At 39.4% G+C, this 8,831-nt stretch overlaps 1 protein-coding gene and 1 non-coding gene across 2 annotated transcripts in view; both read right to left on the reverse strand.

Annotated features, from left to right (window-relative positions):
* Nucleotides 1–5,559, reverse strand: part of eps8a (EGFR pathway substrate 8a, signaling adaptor) — a 43,055-nt gene extending 37,496 nt beyond the window's left edge. Inside the window, exon 1 of the mRNA XM_016452176.1 lies at nt 5,328–5,559. The gene's annotated coding sequence lies outside the window, so the exon portion shown is untranslated. The remainder of the gene's footprint in view (nt 1–5,327) is intronic.
* Nucleotides 5,560–8,747: 3,188 nt separating this feature from the next.
* Nucleotides 8,748–8,819, reverse strand: trnam-cau (transfer RNA methionine (anticodon CAU)). The gene has a single exon. It is a non-coding gene; the product is annotated as a tRNA-Met (tRNA).
* Between the last annotated feature and the right edge of the window lie 12 nt (nt 8,820–8,831).

An 8,831-nucleotide genomic window follows, 5' to 3' on the forward strand; every position in this document is an offset into this window, starting at 1 on the left:
TGTGTGAGTGTGTGTGTGTGTGTGTGTGTGTGAGAGTGTGTTTGTGTGTGTGTGTGTGTGTGAGAGAGAGAGAGAGAGAGAGTGTGTGAGCGTGATAGTAAAGATGGAGAAGAACACAGAGTTACAGCACTCACTCCTGACCAACATTAGAAGGTCATTTCACCCTGAACACACGGCTGAGACGCGCTCACACGATGAACTCTAAACATCTCGTTTGTTTTGCTGTCCTTCTGATAGAGAGCAGTGCGATCAGTTAATGAGCGCTAATGCCATGAATCTCGTTATCTCATTAGGAAACCTGATTGTCAAACATAGCTTGCGTTTCATTCTCATGCGCTGATATGATTCAGCATGTGTATCCCAGACACTTTTGCTCCGATTGTTGCTCGCATGCAGGAAGAGAGGTCATTGTGCTCGGAGGTCGTCACAGGAGAAACTGTGCTATGAATAGAGGACAATAAAGGACGTTATGACTTTGTAGATAAGGCACGAGGAAACGCACTCAATGGAGGCTCAATTGTGTGATCAGAAACAGACAACAACCAGACAACATTACAGTCACACAGATATCAGAAGAGTTTCGCTCTTATACAAACAGTCAGGATAGTGTCAGGATAAAACACAACCTCCTGGAACTTCGGCAAACATGTGAGCACATGGAAACTATGAGTTAATGACAGTAAACCTTTAACATTCATGGAATCGTTCCATTAATCAAAAGAACAAATAGAACAGAAAAAAAAGGTTTTTAGATCATTAAAATGTTATTTAGACTAAGAAAAATGGTTCTGGAATGAATCACTGTTAGGTTCTTTGGAACCAAAACGGTTGGCAAAACCCTCTTTTGAAGCCTTTATTTTAAAAAGTGTAAAGGAATTGAGTAAGACATTGCCAATCTAAATTCTCCTAACAAAGGCTCCAGAGACCGGCACAATTTTCCACCAGAAAACCGCAGAAATCCTCCAGAGACTCCAGCCTCCACCAAACAAGCTCCACTGCCATTAGTTCTCAGCGGCACACGTGAATGTGCCAAACACTGAGTCCTGAAAAAATCTGAGTGACACCAAACCCACGGGCTCCGTTTCAGTCTGCTGAGATTCTCAAAACAGCACAATCACTGCCAAAGAAACGATACAGTTACTGAACACAGCTGACGTCATTACGGCAGAAGAAAAACAAACAAACACAAACAAAAGCGGAGAACATCCAGATATACTCCCGCAGAATCACAGGCCTCGGGCCAACAGAGGTTTCACGTGCTCCCAGACGCAGCTGGTGTTTTTAAAGGTCCCATATTGACAAAACTGAAATTTCCTGGCTTTTTTCATGATAACTGAGGTCTAGGGGCTATTTAACTACCATATAAGTTTCAAAACAGTCAGTCCACAGTAAAATTCACACAGCCTGCTTAAAGTAGCTGTGATTTTTCACGAACCGTTTTGACTTCCGTAAAAAGTCGACGTTAGAACTACAGTCACCGCCTTCGGTCGCCCCCCCCGAGCACCGCCCACCGTCCCACTCTCCTTTAGCCAAACCCCCAGACAAGGTTTAACCACAGCTGTCGTCGGTTTTTTTGTCTGGCAGTGGCAGTAGATATGCGATCAAATTTCTAATTTGAGGCTGTATTACGTCGATTCTGGCACCCAACATCACAACAAGATGATATTTTAAGCTCCTTATGTAGCCGAATCTGCGCTGGTTTGAATGGGAATAATATATATATATTCAGTGTTGGGGGTAACACATTCCATGTAACGCGAGTTACGTAATCAGATTACTTTTTTCAATTAACTAGAACACATTACATTTAAGTTACTTTGTTTTCCCACTGATTCACTGACAGCTCTCCTGTCGTCATGTAGTTCTAGACCAGTGTTGGGCTAGTTACCCCAAAAATCTAATTTATTACTCGTTACTAGTTACTCCTTTCAAAAGTAATATTATTACTTCTGGCAACAATAATTAGTTACACTACTAGTTACATTATTTTTCCTTCACGCCCCACAGAAGTTGTAATTGTGTATCTCCCCCATAAAATACTTCTAAAATGTTACTAACAATATATTTCTGTCTCATCATTTGACCCAAAAGAAATCACATAAGTTCATAAGATTTTTAATTTATATCGGGATCAGAGGGATGTGGTTGTAATGCCAGAGTAAAGTAATGCCACAACTTACACATCTGTGTTCAGATCAGCTTTTCTCCTGACAAAATCAGTGTAATGGCAATATTTCCATCCCCTGAATGTAAGCTTAGGCTTTCCTGATGCACTGGTGACTTCATGTGCCTCTGCGAGTCATGAAAATTATGGAAATGAATTTAGGAATTATTGGATTGTTGGATTTCAAATCAGTAGGGGTTGAGGCATCAAAAGTAACTAGCTGTTTTATGGATGGTAACTGTAATATTATCACTGAAATTTTATTAGTGATTAGTTACACTACTAGTTACTGCAAAAAGTAATATTATTACAGTAACTAGGGTTGCAAAAAGGTGGAAAATTTCCAGTAAATTTTGGAAATATTCCAGAAATTTTGGAAACTTTCCAGGATTTTTTAATTTTTTTTTATATTCCAGGGCTTTTTGGAAAGTTTTTGGAAATTTACCGGGAATTTTCCACCCCTTTGCAACCCTAACAGTAACTAGTTAATAGTAACTAGTTACTGCCCAACACTGTTTCTAGACTAAATGTCAGCGAAATGCAAACTCAGAATATTACGCAAACCTGCAGTAATTAATTATGTTAAGCAACACAAATATCCTTATTTAATCCCATTTTACTAACCAATGTCTTTGCTGCTGACCTTCAGTTATCCAATTTAACCATACTAACAAGGAAAAATGACTTTAGATAAACATAACATCTGTGACCCTGGAGCACAAAAGCAGTCTTAAGTCGCTGGGGTATATTTGTAGCAATAGCCAAAAATACATTGTATGGGTCAAAATTATAGATTTTTTTTATGCCAAAAATCATTAGGATATTAAGTATGTTCCATGAAGATATTTTGTAAATTTCCTACCGTAAATATATCAAAACTTAATTTTTGATTAGTAATATGCATTGCTAAGAACTTCATTTGAACAACTTTAAAGATGATTTTCTCAATATTTAGATTTTTTTGCACCCTCAGATTCCAGATTTTCAAATAGTTGTATCTCGGCCAAATATTGTCCTATCCTAACAAACCATACATACAGCAATGGAAAGCTTATTTATTCAATTATGACTGGTTTTGTGCTCCAGGGTCACATTTGTGTTTAATTTTTTTCATTGCTGAAGAGTGTTGAACTTTCTTCTCCTGCGTCCTATTCTTCATGCAATCCAGAATGCCAGCACAGCTGAGAGGTTTGAGCTGCGCCCTCTACTGTACAGACGTGAATTTACATTTTCTTCAGCCTATTCATTTCACTTTCAGTGTGAAACGGCTTTTACATTTGCCAAAAATAGTATTTTTTATATTAAAAACAGACATGCAAGCCCATCCCAGATTTAAATAGTAACGCAAAAGTAACGGAACACATTACGTTCCATAAAAAGTAAAGCAATAAGTTACTTTTTTTAGGGAGTAACGCAATATTGTACACTCTCAGAAAAAAAGGTACAATAGTTTTCACTGGGGTGAATGCATTACTTTTAAAAGTACCTTTCCCAGAATGAAGAGCATCTTATCTACAGCAGAGAACCCTCACGTTTAGGTTAAAGCTGCTCTGTAAAAACTCATCTTACCAAAAGTGACCAGCAGCTCAAAGCTCGTGATCCAACAAAACCTGGTGTGAACCCTTAAAATACTACAGGACCGCAAGATGTCTCAGCAGCTGAAGATAACTCCACGGCTCAATGAAATTAATGGAAACATTAGCGGTTATGTAACAGGGATCCATATTTAACCCGTAGCACTGGGACCTGCACTGCTCATAACACCAATTACTGAAACCCACTGGAGAGCAACTCTGTCTTACAGTGCGTCCCTATTAAGGGCCGTTAACCATTTACGACCCAACAGAGACCCACCTCAGATTAGAGCTTCTCAGAATTACATTCAAGGTTCAGGACGTGCTAAAATCATCGACAGCAGTGATCTCAGCAGTACTTTTAGTTAGAACAGGGCTCCATATTTAACCCGTAGCACTGGGACCTGCACTGCTCATAACACCAATTACTGAAACCCACTGGAGAGCAACTCTGTCTTACAGTGCGTCCCTATTAAGGGCCGTTAACCATTTACGACCCAACAGAGACCCACCTCAGATTAGAGCTTCTCAGAATTACATTCAAGGTTCAGGACGTGCTAAAATCATCGACAGCAGTGATCTCAGCAGTACTTTTAATTAGAGTATATTACATTTTATAATGCTCATAATCAGATTGCAGTTACTTTTTATGGATTACGTGATTACACATAGCATTCACACAATGGCAATTAATTATTCATAATACATTGATTCCCCCGAATTCTTATTTAAATTTTCCTTTATAAGCAATTATACTATGTATGAAACAAATAAGTCATGTAATGCAGGGATTCCCAAACTTTTTTTGTCAGGCAAACCCCTTGAAATTACATATTTAGTTGAAATATCTCTGAGGAAGTTCATATTTCAATAATTTAACAACAGGTACGTTTAAATGGCAAGTTTAAAACAAGTTAGATAAAAAAAAAGTAATCTAGAAGTAATCTAAAAAAGTAGTCAGAATACATTACCTAAAATGAGTAACCTAGACTACAGTTTTCATCATGTAATCTGTAATCATTAATAGTGGTCGACCGATATATCGCCAAGGCCGATGCATGTGATGCATTAATGAAATCTGATCTCAGCAGTGATATAAACAACTGAAATTATGCATTAAATCTGATCTCAGCAGTGATATAAACAACTGAAATTATGCATTAAATCTGATCTCAGCAGTGATATAAACAACTGAAATTATGCATTAAATCTGATCTCAGCAGTGATAAACATATCTGAAGTGATGCATTAATGAAATCTGATCTCAGCAGTGACATGAACATAACTGATGTAACAATAACATCTGATCTCAGTGATATATTAGTGAAGTCTGATCACAGCAGTGATAATAGCGCACAAATATCAACGCGTAGTGCTGGTACCTGCGCGTGACAGGCTCTGCCATTAAACCAGCGAACGGAACGTGACCGTGATCAACACACAAAATAATAAACACTACAACACAGCCATAGGCGCGAGCGAGCGAGCTGCTGTTGGTGTTTAAAGAGAGTACATTTACAAACACCGCCTGTGCGCGACCTACAACATACAAGTGTGTGTGTGTGTGTGGTGTGTGAACACACACTCACCTGTTTCTGTGTTTCTCCCCGCTTTTACCGCATGGCAGAAGCGCAAACACACACGGCTCGGCAGGTGACGGCGACTGTCAGTGAGTTTCTCGGTTTAATGACTAAATGAACGGCCGCTTGTGTGAGTTTGTCTCGCGCTCCGCCTCACCGACCCCTCGCGCGACCCGACAGCGCCTCCACCTGAGCGCAGGTGAACGTGCCATCCAAACTAGTTTTTCACAATCGCTAAAACACATTTCTTGAAAGCATCACTAATTTTCTCAAAACCTTAAACACAAATCCAAATACTCAAACTAAATTCACAGAGCCCCTGACTCTTCTGGCAAAATCAAGCAATCGCTTCAAAACCATTTCAGCTGTGCTCAAAATCAAACAAAGCTTTCAAATCACACACACATTCATCAATAATACACACGCTACAGATCATTCATTAGACACTACATCAAAAAATGGAGAACACAGTGTCCAGTGCATGTAGTTACAAAAAAAATGTTTATTGTATATAGTAGGCTAAATACTGTAAGGCGCACACACACACACACACACACACACACACACACAAAGAAAGACCTGAGTTTGGTGAATATATATATACAGTGTGTGTGTGTGTGTGTGTATATATATATACAGTATATATACACATGCATACATACATATGAATCAGAGGACTTCATCTACGTCGCAGGCAGGCAACTGGGAAAAAGGCCTCTGGTGTGACGGATCCAGCCTTGATAAGACAGCACGTTTAATGTATGTCACCACAGCCCTAACGTGATAGTCTTGCAATTCTACACAAGATTCTCTTCCACTCTTCTTTTGCACTTTCCAACTGATTCTGGTGGCCACAGAGAATCTGCTCAGATTAGGTTGAACTCTTTGTCCTGCCTGTCGTTCCACACACAATACTGTAACATGCTCAATCACAGTAGCTCTGATTTCATCTGAAATGACTGTTCTTGGTCTTGCTCTTCCTCGTCCTCCTCTTCTTCTGCCTCTCAGAGTGACGGATGCACCCGTGCCATCTGTGCACTTTGAACCGGCTTATATTTTGTACATTCACATATTTAGAAACAAGTGTGAACAGTTTTGAATTATCGTGTGTAAACGATGATGACCGTGTTGCAGTTGTGCTTAACTTCGGCTTTCTTGTGTTTAGGGTTTTGCATCGCAAGGGTTTTGCATTGCATTTGCATCTATCTATCTATCTATCTATCTATCTATCTATCTATCTAATAATAATATCCCAGATAGAACAGGTACGTCTGCAAGAGGTCTGTTAAAGATCCTTCATCTGGAAAGCATCTGCTGTGTACAAACATCTGACAGATGTCTTTAAGAGGTCAGTTTCACATGCATTCTAATTCATAAAGACATCTTCTAAACATCTATTTGACATCTGATAGGAGACGTCCTTTAGATGTATTGCAGATGAGCGAACACTCTAAAAAACACGTCTTGCAGATGTAAATGTGACGTCAGATAGACGTCTCCGTGATGTACGTGTGCTGTCAGGGATCTATTTACTGTAAGAATGACGCTTCAGATAAAGCAGCCCTAAAAGTAAAATGGCCAAACACACACCATTCTCAACATCCACATCACCAGCTGGAAATATGAAACCTTATTAATTTCAAACACTGTCTGATGATAAAGGGGATTTATTATTGGTAGTTCAAACAGAGCAGAACAAAAGATCTGTTTGACTCTGGGTGTGACGGTGAGCTACATGAGTCCTGCTTTAACCTCGATATTTATTGGAAAATAGTTAGTAATACCTTACTGTCAATATTTAACAAAAGATCAGTTCAATTCAAAGGAAAAAGGAGCATTTCTGGTACGTCATGTACCAGGTGATGCGTGTGTGAGTGATGCGTGTGTGAGTGTGTGTGTGTGTGTGTGTGTGTGTGACGTGTGTGTGTGTGATGTGTGTGTGGAGTGTGTGTGTGATGTGTGTGTGTGTGTGTGATGTGAGTGAGTGAGTGTGAGAGTGTGTGTGCGTGTGTGTGTCTGTGTGTGAGTGTGAGAGTGTGTGAGGTTGTGTGTCTGTGCATGTGTGTGTGTGTGTGTGTGTGTGTGTGAGTGTGAGAGTGTGTGAGGTTGTGTGTCTGTGCGTGTGTGTGTGTGTGTGTGTGTGTGTGAGTGTGAGAGTGTGTGAGGTTGTGTGTCTGTGCGTGTGTGTGTGTGTGTGTGTGTGTGTGAGTGTGAGAGTGTGTGAGGTTGTGTGTCTGTGCGTGTGTGTGTGTGTGTGTGTGTGTGTGAGTGTGAGAGTGTGTGAGGTTGTGTGTCTGTGCGTGTGTGTGTGTGTGTGTGTGTGTGTGAGTGTGAGAGTGTGTGAGGTTGTGTGTCTGTGCGTGTGTGTGTGTGTGTGTGTGTGTGTGAGTGTGAGAGTGTGTGAGGTTGTGTGTCTGTGCGTGTGTGTGTGTGTGTGTGTGTGTGTGAGTGTGAGAGTGTGTGAGGTTGTGTGTCTGTGCGTGTGTGTGTGTGTGTGTGTGTGTGTGAGTGTGAGAGTGTGTGAGGTTGTGTGTCTGTGCGTGTGTGTGTGTGTGTGTGTGTGTGTGAGTGTGAGAGTGTGTGAGGTTGTGTGTGTGTGCGTGTGTGTGTGTGTGTGAAAATAATCCTCGCTTTACTAGTGTTGGGGAGTAACTAGTTACATGTAATTGTGTTACGTAATTTAATTACAAAATAAATGTAACTGTTACAGTTACTGAGATTTAAAAAAAAATTAAATTACAGTTACTTATGAAAATTGTAATGATTACAAAGGGGGTTACATCTGAATACTTCTTGTATTAATATTTACTATTTCTTGTTATGATTTTAAATCTGTATTCAACCTCAGAACGATCTCAAAGTAAAAAGATGTGCTAAAGTCTGATTTTGTAGCGGCTGTTCTTTAAAATTAAATTATTATAATCTTAATTCAAGAAATGAAGGATTTCGAAAGTCTGACAGTAATCAGTGTTGAGTACTACTGTTTAAATGTTTGAACATGATTAACAGTTTAGAAATGTAGAAAAGTAATCAAATGTAATCAGTTACATTACTTTAATAAAGTAATTGATGTAACCTTCCCAGCACGGCTCTTCCCTTACTTAGGCCAATATATTTCTTGCTTAATCTAGGTGTTATTTTCCAAAAATGAAACCGTGTAGAAGCTAGTATAATGAAATGTAAGCTTTCTTTCAGTAGTAAATAACATAGCATAAGTAATTATTTTAATTTAACAGTGCATTCTATATATAAATTAAAAAGTAAGTATGTTGCGGTAAAATATAAACACAATAACCGTATAACAGTAACATTCACTGTAAGTATGGCATGTGTTACATGGTTGTAGTTCTATCATTGTTTCACTAACATATGTTTCATACATTTATATTGGTAAGTCATCGCGCGTAATTTTTAAGAAACATAAATAGTTAGCAGAGGATGGTTTCGATCCATCGACCTCTGGGTTATGGGCCCAGCACGCTTCCGCTGCGCCACTCTGCTGTCGCTGCAACC

Source organism: Sinocyclocheilus anshuiensis, unplaced genomic scaffold (assembly GCF_001515605.1).
Source record: "Sinocyclocheilus anshuiensis isolate Anshui unplaced genomic scaffold, SAMN03320099.WGS_v1.1 scaffold1543, whole genome shotgun sequence".
NCBI lineage: Eukaryota > Metazoa > Chordata > Actinopteri > Cypriniformes > Cyprinidae > Sinocyclocheilus > Sinocyclocheilus anshuiensis.